We start from the raw sequence: 15,186 nt of genomic DNA on the forward strand, positions 1-15,186 counted from the left end.
AGCAGTCGTGCAAAAGTGCAGATAAATATCTAGCATATTTACAGCAAGTGGTATATATGAAAGCATACAGTGAATAAATATAAAGGCTATAACAGTGCAGAGATGTGTGGACATCATTAAGAATTACAGAATTACAGAAATGGCTCTAGTGTAGAAGTAATGAGGAGTAAAAAAAAAAAAAAAGATTGGCTGTGATTGGCCTCTTTACATGTTGGGAATCAGCAGGTGGCTTTATAAACATTAAGATTTAAGTTAGTTTGATTTTACTGTTGTTCGACCTTATAGTCGGACTTAGTGAATTGCATTGCGGTTAATGTTTAAGTCGTGTATTAGATTTGAGTGTGTAAAATGAGGTATGCAGGAATTACAGATAAAAATTGTGACTGTAATGCGTTCTGTAGTGAGGTAAAAGTTCATTGCTTGTCCATCTGGGACTGTGAAGAAGTGAAGTGCTTATTACACCATTACGTTCTCTATATTCATATTTCTGAATAATGAAAGTTTTACGAGACACCATATTTTTTGTGTTTTGCTTTGTTTTGACATGATTACAATTATGTAAAAAATAAAATTTTAATTATTAATTATATAACAAATAAATCATCAGAATCAGTTTCACTTTGATTGGAACTTTTTGAAAGAATCCGTCCATCCATCCATCCATCTTCTTTACCGCTCCTACATTCTACACTAGGTCTTGGGAAACCTGAACTCCATCTCACGGACTCAGGGCAAGAAGTATGGCGACATCTTAGACAGGACAACAGCCCATAATAGAAGAAAAAATCTTTGGAAAATATATATTCATACAGATTTGAATATTAATGAGCTTGTAATTAATATTACTGTAATTAGTATAATATATAGTATAATGTTATACTGTGACAGACAGAGTGTACAGTTTCACCCTCCAACAATGATGCTGGAAGAATACTAAATGCGGTTCTGAAAAAATTCACCCGATGGCATAGTTTGAGTTCATCAGTGGCCTTTTGGTCTGTTTTTACAGTATGTCTGTGATATCTAAAAAAAATTTCTCTTCGTCAAGTAACTTTGATTTTAAGTCTACGGATAACTGGTACTAGTCATTTGTGTTTACAAATTTAGTAAACAATTTGATCCACAAATAAGAAAATACCAGCAAAGCAGTATATCTCTGGGGCATTGGTGGCTCAAGCAGTTAAGACTCTGGGTTGTTGATCGGAAGATCAGGATTCAAGCCTCAGCATTGCCAAACTGCCACTGTTGGGCCCCTGAGCAAGGCCCTTAGCCGTCTCTTCTGAGCAAGGCCCTTAGCCGTCTCTTCTGAGCAAGGCCCTTAGCCGTCTCTTCTCCAGGGGCGCTGTATCATGGTTGACCTTGTGCTCTGACCCTGACCTCAGAAATTGGGATGTGTGAAGAAAGAATTTCCCTGTACTGTAATGTATATGTGAAAAAATAAAGGCTTCTGAGAATAAGTCATGCTACAATACAAGATATTTAATAGTTCTAAAGAAACAACATGCACAGAATAAAGGTGTAAGAGCTAGTCTAAGTACAGATTTATTTATTTATTTATCTATTTATTTATTTATTTGTTTGTTTGTTTGTTTGTTTGTTTGTTTGTTTGTTTGTTTGTGAAGCGGTTAAGTGGGACTTTAGTTGTTTTTGTAGACAGTCAAGAGTCAAGAGTCAAGACTTGGTGGATTCTGCTGTCCATGACTGAGGTTGAAAGTTTATTTCATCTATGATGGACAGACAGTTGGAATGTTCTGGAAACAGAGCTCAAGCCTTGCTGATGAGCCAGGCATCGGTAGTCACTTTTTATGCTAAAAACAGCATTCTTCTAACAGTATGAAATCTGTGTGTAACATAGACACACAAATGTGTAGGAAGTTTTGGACATTAAAATGTACACCAAGACACTTAGGCCACGTTCACACTGCAGGTAAAAGTGGCCCAAATCTGATTTTTTTGGGGTCAAGTGACCAGGTCAGACTTCTTCAGGAGTAGTGTGAACACTCAAATCTAGCCCAGATCTGATTTTTTCAAATCAGATTCAGACCACTTCCATATGTGGTCCTGAATCAGACCCAAATCTGATTTTTTTCCAACGTAGCCGCAGTGTGAACAACCAAGGCGGATTTGATGCGACTTTTACGTCAATCTACATCGACATTCGTCACAATTATGCGCTGGCGAGTACGCACACAAACGTGACTACGCCTACAGAATGGATCAAATAAACAAAAGTTGCCCTCGACATTCGAAAATTTTCAAAACACTGTGTCTCTGTGCTGCCATTACACAAACATTTAGAAAGAAAACCGAAAATGCTTACTTCCTCCATAACCTCGCCAACTTTAGCGCAACAACGTGCTGCGTGTGAAGTCATTGTTATTGTTCGTTTGCGCATGCGGGTCAGTTCGAAACAGCAAACAGTTCACACTGGTATCTGATATAGGCCACATTTTAAAAGGTAATGTGAACAGACAAACAAAAAAATCAGATCTGAGCAAAATATCCGAATTGAGCATTAAGACTTTAGAGCCGGATGAAAAGACTATGGACCTCAATGTTGAGGCAGGATCCTGTTTGATCAAAAGCTTTTGAACCCCTGCAGTTTATTATGTGTTATTACACAGTTTAATCAACGTTATCAGCAAAGACCAAACAAAATACGGAATAGCAATTAACAGCGGAAAGCTAATTCTCTCTGAAGAACTTATTAACTGCTCATGCTCAGATCCTAATGGGTGTTTTATTAAAGGCAGACACACTTGGAAGGGAAAGCTGTTTAATCTTATAGTTAAGACTCTTAAACATCGTCTTCACTCTTAAATATAAATATTTGCTGCTTAATCGGAGTGACAGGATAACGTTATTTTCTTTTCGACTGAACATAACTTAATTAAGCATTTTTGACAACGGTGTACAGGAGAAGTGTGCAATCTTATCCAGAACGTTTTTTATTCCATCCATGCAGAAGCCACAACTTAACTGATTAAAGGTGTGTAATTGGTTGATATGAAGGAAAACCTTCAGTCACACTGTTTGGACACTCCTGGTGTACAATTAGGAGATTAATAGTGATGATTAGTGAGTAGTGATGAGGATCTTAGGCCATGAAGACAAAAAAATTATACTGTACTGTATGAACTAGAATTAATGAAATTTTAATGAAATGTTTATTTCTAAAAGTTTGGCTAAAACAAGCAAAGTGCATTTAAACAGAGTATATATTAAAGGATGTGCACACCATTCATTCATTCATTTTCTACCGCTTATCCGAACTACCTCGGGTCACGGGGAGCCTGTGCCTATCTCAGGCGTCATCGGGCATCAAGGCAGGATACACCCTGGACGGAGTGCCAACTGATCGCAGGGCACACACACACACACTCTCATTCACTCACGCACTACGGACAATTTTCCAGAGATGCCAATCAACCTACCATGCATGTCTTTGGACCGGGGAGGAAACCGGAGTGTCAAGTGACCTGACCTGGTCACTTCACCCCAAAAAAATCAGATTTGGGCCACTTTTACCTGCAGTGTGAACGTGGCCTAAGTGTCTTGGTGTACATTTTAATGTCCAAAACTTCCTACACATTTGTTTGTCTATGTTACACACAGATTTCATACTTTTAGAAGAATGCTGTTTTTAGCATAAAAGGTGACTACTGATGCCTGGCTCATCAGCAAGGCTTGAGCTCTGTTTCCAGAACATTCCAACTGTCTGTCCATGGCACGGGGAGAACATGCAAACTCCACACACACAAGGCGGAGGCAGGAATCGAACCCCCAACCCTGGAGCTGTGAGGCGAACGTGCTAACCACTAAGCCACCGTGCCCCCCATGTGCACACCATGTGCACACCATGTTATTGTAATTTTCCCCTAAAATATTAGCTTAGTTGTTTTTTTTTCCCTGTATTTTGCTTGCCGCTATTACAAGTTGAAGGCGGAACAAAGATCTAACATGATTTATCATGGTTTCACAAAAACTTGCAAGTTTTACTGTGGTGTGTAGACTTTAATATCCCCTTAATGTACAAGATCAGTACAGTAAGTCTCACAGTGAACGCTAAAGTTTTTGTTTCTTTTTCCATTTCCTTATTAAACGCAGCATGCTCCTGTTTTCCACGTCGGAATCACAGAGTCAGGACTGAGCCTGCGGGTCCCTGAAAGTTCATGGGATCATCGCGGGTCCCTGAAATATCAAACTGTTATTAGGAAGTTAACAAAAGCTACTCTTAGGAATATAAACATACATATAAGATTATATAAGATAAAAAAAGATCAAATTCCACTTTGTCACTTTAATATTGCCAAGCTGAGAAACATCCTGTCTGTATCTGATGCTGAGAAGCTAAATTCATGTTACAATCCTTCACGCTCTCTGAGATCACAAAACTCAGGACTTCTGGTAGTTCCCAGAATATCTAAGTCTACTAAAGGCGGTAGAGTGTTTTCATATTTAGCTCACAAACTCTGGAATAGTCTTCCTGATAGTGTTCGGGACTCAGACACACTTTCCCAGTTTAAATGTAGATTAAAGACTCACCTCTTTAGTCAGGCGTACACATAATACATCCCATGTGCATAACATTGTGCACTATTACATCAGACTTGCAAATATTATGAACAGCAGCTATGTAAATCCCTCTCCACTGCTTCTCTGTTTCTATCCATCCTGAGGCATCTAGAGATCTACCAGCTCCAGTTAGACTCTGTGATACTAAAGAGGAGATGTGAACTCCATGTGATCTTTTGCATCAATACAACATTTATCAGACTGTATATTTATAATCACACCCTCCAGTGACACCCATATGAGGATGAGGTTCCCCTTTGAGTCTGGTTCCTCTCAAGGTTTCTTCCTTTACCATCTAAGGGAGTTTTTCCTCACCACTGCTGCCTGAGTCACCTCAGACTTGCTCATTGGGGATAAATACAAACACATTTAAATATATCTAATATTAATCTTGAATTTTGTATTGTATTAATCTTTATATTGTTCTTTATATTAACCTTTTGTTCTATGTTTATGTTATGTAAAGCTGCTTTGAGCTTACAATGTCAATTGTAATACGCGCTATACAAATAAACTTGAATTGAATTGAATAAGAAACACCAGCTAGCACTGAATTTGAATTCAATCCTGATATGTAAACTTGGTTCTTTCAGCTAATTTAAGGCCTTAATAAATTTCCAAATACTTTATTACGTATTAATTTAAATTCTATTTTTTTAAACTTAGACTATTGTGCTTCCCAGAAAGTATCTGTAAAAAACTACTGTGACAATTCATTAACAGACCACTAGAGGGAGTGCTGGCAGAGTAAATTGCAATTGCTTATGAGTATAGTGTCTTTAGGTCATTTGTAATGGCACCAGTTGTTAATCCTCCCTAATGTGTTGCCTTATTTATACCTTGTCCTCATGGAGTTATTGTTTCTTTCTTTATTTTTGTTATGTTGAGTTCTTTTGTTTTCTGTCAAGTTTCCAAGAGGTTGCTTATCGTTTATTTTCTGTTTGCTGTGCAATGTCATGGTATTTTTCATTCATTCATTCATTCATTCATTCATTCATTCATCTTCTACCGCTTATCCGAACTACCTCGGGTCACGGGGAGCCTGTGCCTATCTCAGGCGTCATCGGGCATCAATGCAGGATACACCCTGGACGGAGTGCCAACCCATCGCTGGGCACACACACTCTCATTCACTCACGCAATCACACACTATGGACAATTTTCCAGAGATGACAATCAACCTACCATGCATGTCTTTGGACCTGGGGAGAAAACTGGAGTACCCGGAGGAAACCCCCTGAGGCACGGGGAGAACATGCAAACTCCACACACACAAGGCTGAGGTGGGAATCGAACCCCCAACCCTGGAGGTGTGAGGCGAACGTGCTAACCACTAAACCACCGTGCCCCCCCATGGTATTGTTATTTACATAAAAACAAGGACATGGTTTTAATCCTGTGTATGGGTTAAAGTTCGTGCAACATGCAACTTTTATCATGTTTTATTTATTAAACAAACAAACAAACAAACAAACAAATAAATAAATAAATTTAATTAATAACTAAAAATTGTGCTATATTTCCCCCAACAGAATTTTAGACTCATGGTTTCCGTATTCTGTAATTTTTTTTTTTACTGATGGTGTTCTATTCTTGTTTAGCGCTCAGAATAAAAAATGTCAGCCAAATGGTATAAAAGTAAATCTAAAATTATAGATTGGATGTTTACAAGTTCAAATCCCAGCATTGCCAACATACCACTGCTGCACTGATCTGCACCAAATACACACTCTTTCAATATACATCCATGTCTACAGCACCACCATATCAAACTGTTTCCATGCTGTTCTGCACACTGTTTTTGCTCTTTGCACATGCTGTCTTTCACATTTCAGTCGATTGCTGCTTTGCACAATTCATTACAGTAACTCATAAAACTGCTGCTAGTATATTAAGTGTTCATTCCAGTATTTTTGTACATGTTCTGTAGAATATACAGTATGTAAACTGGTCACTGTTGCTTTTGTGTAATGTCTTGTAGTGTTTTAGATCGTGTTTTGTATCATCATTTGTCTCACACTGTTTGCACCAGGTTGCCAGATGCACTTTATGTGGCTAAGACAACTTACACAAGTCCTTATAGCTCTGTGATGTTCTATGTAGCTTTGTGTTTGTTTTATGTAGCACCCTGTTCCTGGAGAAATGTTGTCTCATTTCACAATGTACTGCCTCAGCTATATATGGTTGAAATGACAATAAAAGCTTCTTGACTTCTTGAATTGACTTAACTTACTGAATCCTCAAGAAAGGCCCGTAAACCTCAACTGCTCAGTTGTATAAATAAGATAAATGGAAGTCTCTCAAATCTGTGATTTGTCTGCCATATATGTTTGTTTATATATATATATACTTGGATCTAGTAGCTTCCTCATACAATCTCAGTCATACAATCTCTGGTGAAAGATTTTTTTCCTCTCTGTGTGAACGTGTGAGCGTATCTGATCGGATCCTGAGTAACAGGGCATGATTTTGAATTAGAGATGAATGCTGGACTTGTCTGATTACTGTAGAGTCGATTATTTCCTTCTGCCCCCCCCCCCCCCCCCCAAAAAAATAAATAAATAAATAAATAAATAAATAAATAAATAAATAAATAAATAATACAATTTAGAAGCCACTTTTCAGACACGAACGCCTCAAATCCGCCACAAGAGGGCAGTATTGAACTAGGACAGAGCAGGTTGTGTATGAGTGGGTTGGTGTGTGGGGTTTTGTTTGGACACGTTTTTATATCTTTACGGGGACCTGATGGGAACATCAGAGATGTGACCTTGTGGGGCTATTTGGCATCTTATCACAAGGGAGGAACAATAAATACAATTAATCTAAAATAGATAGATAGATAGATAGATAGATAGATAGATAGATAGATAGATAGATAGATAGATAGATAGATAGATAGATAGATAGATAGAGCTAGTTAAGGTATGGATCTAGTTAACATACCATTAATTAGCTAGGATTAAAATTCCAGTCTATGAAAATTCCGCACAAGGAAAATAAAATAAAGCATCTGGTGTCCACTTTGTGAGAACCAAAAATAAAATTACTTTATTTTGAGGACCAGTAAAATTACTTGGTCCTCACCAAAAATGATCTTTACCCAAATACAGTTCATGTTTAATGAAAATACAGTTCTCCTTTTGATCTAAAAAAAAAAAAAAAAAAAAAAAAAAAAAGAGCCCAAATCCTTTAGTGACTGATGTTAATATTGAGGTTAGCTTTAGGGTTGGCATTCATTTGCAACAAGAGTAATTATGCCAATGAAAGGCCCTTATAAAGAGAAAAGTAATGTGTGTGTGTGTATGAGGCTTATGAGGAAACGCTAATAATCAAACAAACCTGCATAAAATGTAAATGTTGACCATAAGTGTACACTATCAATGAAAAATGACCGTAGCTGCTAATTTGAGGCTGCAGATGAACAGACATACACGGCATGCAAAATAAAACTGTCGTCTCTCATGTGAATAGCGGTAAATGACAGTTTCTGGCTTATTAAAGTTATTTTCAATAATGAATGGCTCCCTGGGACACAATTATTGATCTCTCTGCACACGGCTAATGATAACAAATGAAGATGCGAGTCCAGAAGAGCTGAGTCCTCCAGTCTGCCAATGCAAAACATTTAATTAATAAACGCACATTTTCATCCCAACTAGCGCAAACATTTATACATTACACTCTGCCTTTGTAGACAATTTGGGAGGTTGGGAAGTCAGTAAAATAAAAAATAAAAATCCTCTAACGATGCAAACATCTTGAGTGGAAAAAGCAAGAGCTTTATTCCAGCTTTACTTCGTGTGTGGAGTTTACAGCTTAAACATTACACATTGTTATAGAAATATATGAACACACAACTGTATAAACCCACAGGAATTCCTTCTCGGGGTTGTCTTGCTAGGATCAAAAGCACGTCCATGCAAAAAAGGGCAGAGGGGTGTGTGTGTGTGTGTGTGTGTGTGTGTGTGTGTTGAGGGGTGAACTGAAAACACCAACTGAACAAACACACTGAGGGCTTTGAAAAGCACCACAGGCAGGATTTCTGCATCTACACTAAAGCCTGTGTGCATTTTGCAGCAACATGGGTGTGTATGTGTGTGTGTGAGAGTGTGTGTGTGTGTGTGTGAGTGAGAGAGAGAGAGAGAGAGAGAGAGAGAGAGAGAGAGAGAGAGAGAGAGAGAGAGAGAGAGAAAGAGATTAATGTTCAGCAAAATACAAAGAATGGAGATGTAAAAGTATGATTGTGTTTATTGTGTACAAAAAGTGGTAAGTGCTTTTCCATCAAACAGCACAGTTCAGTACAGTACAGTTACTAATCCAGAACTTTCCATACTCTGGTTGAGTCGCTGTGTGTTTACATCCTGTAAAAGTAGGACGTCTGTGAAGTTTGTAATGGTGGATTAATTCATTAGTCCTAACCATCTAACTCAATCATTCATCTCCAGGAAGTGTGTCATTGTGGTCAAGGCTGTATGCAGATGGCAGATTGGTGCGGTGGAGGCTAAAGTGCTTGAGGTTCTGTGTTGTTGATCAGAGGATCAGGGTTTAAGCCCCAGCACTGACAAGATGCCATTGATGGTACCTTGAGCAAAGCCTTTATCCGTCATTGCTCCAGGGGCACAGCATCATATGCTCTGACCCCAAACCTCCAAATTTGAGATGTGTGAAGAAAGTATTTCACTGTGCTGTTATGTGCATGTGACAAAAATAAAGGCTTCTGTTTGATGTAGCGCCATCACAAGGCATTATACACATCAAGACTCTGCGAAAAAATCTGCAAAGTAGGATTGGCCCCCCTAGGAATTTCCGTATATGTGTGTGGGTTACCAGAAAGTTTAAAATATGTATATTTATACTGTCGATTCATTCACTCCATAATGGCGTGCCACCGCGGCATAACTTCTGCCCTGTTTTAACATATCTAAAAGTTTGACCTTTTCACTGAGGGTCATCATCTTCCTCTTCCTCTTGGGCTCACTAGAGGAATCTTTCGCAGGGGCGCGGTGCTTAGGAGGCATTGTAAGGGCTTAACAAAAAGTTAATTTCGAACACAACACTAAGATACGCGAGACACAGTTGACAGCGTGAACGAGAGTGGCGAGATACGACAAGGGAAGAAGCTGGGAGAGGATGCGATGATGCGCAGCCAATCAGCTTACGGGATACATCCACTCGTGCTCTCATTCGTCGATCTCGCGCCGGGAACCAATCACGTGCCTTGTCTGAGTGCCCGTGGGTATGTACTAAGCCTCTGAGAGAGTTTCTCTCTTTGTCTGGCATCCTGGGAAACCGTTTCTCTCGCGCATCACGATGAAACGACGCTGCTTTCCGCAATATGGCTGCCGATATGGCGGTATTTTTGAATTTTTATTTTTCGATGAATATTTTTGAAAAATCCGCGATGCACTGAGGCCACGAAACTTGAACCGCGAAGTGGCGAGGGATTACTGTACACATTAAGTGTAAACCAGTTACAGTGTAGAATCTAACGTTAGCTTTGATGAGAAATACATAGATAAACTATAGTGTTATGTTCAGGTGATTAAAACATGAACGGCAGACTGGTGCTGTGGTAATGTGTCTGTTACTAAACATCGGGGGTTAAGGCTTTGATTCTTCATTTGATTCAGGCATGATGGCACAAGCTCAAATCATTTTATACAGTATATGAAAACCATTTTAAATATTTTAAGCCGTTGGACCGCTGATCGGAGTGTTTAGAGTTTGAATCCCAGGTCCACCAAGCTGACACTGCTGGGCCCCTCAGCAAGGCTCTTAACCCTCAATTGTATAAACTGAAATTTAAAAAAAAATGTAAGTCACTCTGGATAAGGGTGTCGGCTAAACGGCAGAAAGGTAAAAGTTTTAGCCCTGATTATCCAGACACATGATCATGTTTGGGCTCGGTGATTAAACTTCATCTTAGCAACTGCTTGTCTTGTGTGAACTCTTTAGCGGCCACAACGGAGGTGATATTTTTGTTGAAATGTCTTGATACGGTAATGAGAAACAGCCAATGAGGGTCTGAGAGGAAACTGAATTCAGTTGTCATGCACATTAGATCCCTGAATCCGGTTTATTATCCATCTACTCATGTGGGAGGCTGAGGGGTAATAAATACAGCGTCTATAGGAAGATACCTGGTATTTCCTACTCAAATATTGTTAGGAACAGTAAAAAAAAACAGATGAAATATAAAAATGAACAATATACTACACACTTTCTGTGTCTCTCTGCAAAGATATTTCCTCTACTTTGTCTCTTATTTCTTGATAGACAGCTCTCTTTTTCTATTTTTTATTCTTTTTTCCAGAAAGCACGATTTAGGGATTAGGCAGACATCAGCAGGGATCTCTCCAGGTGAAAGAGTGTGTACTTTGCAACACCAAACAAGCAATCGATCTTAGGCAATCTACCTACTGTACCCGCAGGTTTTCTCAAGGAGCTCAGAAGAAACCTCAGAACCTGGAAAAAAAACATTAATACAAGGAAATAACATGCGTATAACTCGTACACATAACTGTAACCTAAGCTTACTCACTTACTAGCTTCTTACCTGTGGAATAAAAATGAAGCAACCAATATACAAAACAAATACATAAATAAAAAAAAATACATAAATGTCACTGACCCAGATAAGGTCAATGGTGCCAATACTTTTGTTTTGGTCAAAACGGACATCATTGTTATACTCTTTAGTGAATATGAAGATGTTTGGGATTCATCCTCAGTTAAAGATGAGAGATTTATTTTTTGTGAATATTTATGTAAAACAAGCTGAATGAAAATGTCTCAATATTAAAAAAAAGTAAATTATTTAAAATTTCAAATTGTGTAAAAACCTTGATATCACTTAGTAAATCTAAAGAAAGAGAGAATTGTTCAGATCATTAGTACACAGTTACTGAAGACATTACACAGTGATACAATGACACGCTGAATGATAAAGTGTTTTGGACTGAGGTTTGATATTGAAAGGAATGGGTTTATGGGGGAACCAGGAGAACCAGGGGATCCAGAGGAACCTGGGGAACCAGGAGAATGAGGAGATCCAGAGGAACCTGGGAAACCAGGAGAAGCAGGGGATCCAGAGGAACCTGGGGAACCAGGAGAACGAGGGGATCCAGAGGAACCTGGGAAACCAGGAGAACCAGGGGATCCAGGAAAACCAGGGAATCAAGGAGAAACATGGGATTTAAAGGAACCAGGGGATCCAGAGGATCCAGGGGAACCAGGAGAACCAGGAGAAACATGGGATTTAAAGGAACCAGGGGATCCATGAGAACCTGGGGAACCAGGAGAACCAGGGGTACAGGAGAAACAGGGGGTTTTAAAGAACCAGGGGATCCATGAGGATCCAGGGGAACCAGGGGATTTAGAGGAACCAGGAGAACCAGGGGACCCACTATATGATTGTATATGACTATATATCACTATGTATATCTGTCACTATATAGGATGTAAAGCACACTATAGCAGAATAATTAATGACGAATGATGTAACAACTTGTCCTGAAGTGTTTATTTATTCTTAACACAATCATTCTACTTTTTATCCTGTTATAGTTACGTTTAAGCATTTCAGGTAAAGTCCACGAAACAAGGTAGTTTCTGTTCTGTTTCCCAGTGTTCAGAGTTTTGACTCTAATTGGTTCTTCTTGCGGACCTACTTCATCAACCCCGACGTCCAACCCCTGGTTGGAGACTCGTTATTATGGTGCACTCTGCTGGGAATAGATCTGCATGAACAGCCCATGACTCATGGGATTGCTGTGGATAGAAGCACTTGGAGACGATCATACCATCTTTGAACTGAACATTGCATCAGTCAGCTTCGTGCTCAGGTCTTCATCAGTGAACATTTGCAGACTTCAGCAGGAAGGAATTAGTGTTAAGTCTGTAATGAACTCAGAAATGACTCTGACCTGTTAGTTCCTCAGGAGCTCTCGGTTGCTTAATTCCACTCAATTATAAACTGTTGTATAAAGGACATTATTTACATTGACATCATTTCCTGTTCAGTGTCACACGAATGAGGATGAGGTTCATTTCTGTGTCTGGTTCCTCTCAAGGTTTCTTCCTCATATCATCTCAGGGAGTTTTTTCCACATCACCGTCACCTCAGGCTTGATCATTATGGATAAATGTTAGAGATAAATACTAACTTAATATTAAATTAACTTTTTAATCTGTTTCTGTACTTCTGTAAAGCTGCGTTTAGACAATGTGACTATAGAACAGCAGACAATTCTCTTGGTAAGTTACTACACAAACATATTACAGTAACATAACGACAACTCAAGAATCCTCGATTCTGATTGGTCGGAGAGTTTTGTTAATTATTAATGTACTAACAGCAGCTATGATGTTAGTGTAGAGTTGCTAACAAATGTTGCACTGCTGTGGATTAGCATCAAAGCCAGTTGGTAAAATCAGAGCTAGCGTTGTTATCATTAAAGATATTACTTCAGAATTCTGAAGAGGTTGTTGGCTAGCTTTAGCTGACGCTTGTCTGTAGTTTTTGAATAAAACATTTACGCTGTGTGTGGCTTTTATTTATGTAACAAAGAGAGTGTGTGTGTGTGTGAGAGAGAGAGAGAGAGAGAGAGAGAGAGACAGATGATGTGTTATGTGTATTTAAAAGAATAAAGTGTGTATACTTTTTGTGTGTATGTATTTTTGAATGAAACTTACACTCTATGTAGCTTTTAGTCACTTAGCATGTAAAAGTGTGTGTGTGTTTATTTTTGTGTGTGTGTATTTGTGTGTGTGTGTGTGTGTGTGTCTTGGTAGGAACTAAAATGTTTTCCACAAGGAAGCGAAAGAGTGTATTTACGTTATGGCAACATATCACAAAGAAGATGTATTTGCTGTATCTGCTTTTTGGATTTTTTAACAAAAACTGTACATTTTATTAAAAAATAAAATGAAATCAATAAAACAGTAAATTCCAAATGTTTAATTTTGGTTAAATTTCAGTGAGTTTGCAAAACATTAATGTTAAATTGAAATAACTGTTAATGCAAGGTTCAAATACCCCTTATGAGTGAGTTAATAACAAGGTCCGTGACGTCGCCCGGTATGGCGCAACCGGGGCCCCACTCTGGAGCCAGGCCCGGGGTTGGGGCTCGCATGCGAGCGCCTGGTGGCCGGGTCTTACCCCACGGGGCCCGGCCGGGCTCAGCCCGAAGGAGCGACGTGGGGCCGATCTCCTGTGGGCCCACCACCTGCAGGAGGGACCGTAAGGGGCTGGTGCAATGTGGATTGGGTGGCAGTCGAAGGCAGGGACCTCGGCGACCCAATCCCCGGACACGGAATCTGGCTCTAGGGACATGGAATGTCACCTCGCTGGGGGGAAAGGAGCCTGAGCTGGTGCGGGAGGTTGAGAGATACCGACTAGAGATAGTTGGGCTTGCCTCCACGCACAGCTTGGGCTCTGGAACCCAACTCCTTGAGAGAGGCTGGACTCTCTACTACTCTGGAGTTGCCCGCAGTGAGAGGCGGCGGGCTGGTGTGGGCTTGCTCATAGCCCCCCAGCTCAGCAACCATGTGTTGGAGTTCACCCCGGTGAACGAGAGGGTCGTTTCCCTGCGCCTGCGGGTCGGGGATAGGTCTCTCACTGTTATTTGTGCTTACGGGCCAAATGGCAGTGTAGAGTACCTGACCTTTTTGGCGTCTCTGGAAGGGGTGCTGGAAAGTGCTCCGACCGGGGACTCCATCGTTCTACTGGGGGACTTCAACGCTCATGTGGGCAGCGACAGTGACACCTGGAGGGGCGTGATTGGGGGGAACGGCCCCCCCGACCTGAACCCGAGTGGTGTTCTGTTATTGGACTTCTGTGCTAGTCACAGTTTGTCCATAACGAACACCATGTTCGAGCATAAGGGTGTCCATCAGTACACATGGTACCAGGACACCCTAGGTCGGAGGTCGATGATCGACTTTGTGGTTGTTTCATCTGACCTCCGGCCGTATGTCTTGGACACTCGGGTGAAGAGAGGGGCGGAGCTGTCAACTGATCACAACCTGGTGGTGAGTTGGATCCGATGGTGGGGGAGGAAGTTGGACAGACTTGGCAGACCCAAACGTACTGTGAGGGAACGTTTGACAGAGTCTCCAGTCAGAGAGAACTTCAACTCCCACCTCCGGCAGAGCTTCAACCAGATCCCGAGGGAGGTTGGAGACATTGAGTCCGAGTGGACCATGTTCTCCACCTCCATTGTCGACGCAGCCGCTCGGAGCTGTGGTCGTAAGGTCTCCGGTGCCTGTCGTGGCGGCAATCCCCGAACCCGGTGGTGGACCCCGGAAGTAAGGGATGCCGTCAAGCTGAAGAAGGAGTCCTATCGAGCCTGGTTGGCTCGGGGGACTCCGGAGGCAGCTGATAGGTACCGGAGGGCCAAGCGAGCTTCAGCCCGGGTGGTTGTGGAGGCAAAAACTCGGGTCTGGTAGGAGTTCGGTGAGGCCATGGAGGAGGACTATCGGTTGGCCTCGAAGAAATTCTGGCAAACCGTCCGGCGCCTCAGGAGGGGGAAGCAGTGCCCTGCTCACGCTGTTTACAGTGGGAGTGGGAATCTGCTGACTTCAACTGGGGACATCCTCGGACGGTGG

This window comes from Tachysurus vachellii, chromosome 5 (assembly GCF_030014155.1).
Source record: "Tachysurus vachellii isolate PV-2020 chromosome 5, HZAU_Pvac_v1, whole genome shotgun sequence".
NCBI lineage: Eukaryota > Metazoa > Chordata > Actinopteri > Siluriformes > Bagridae > Tachysurus > Tachysurus vachellii.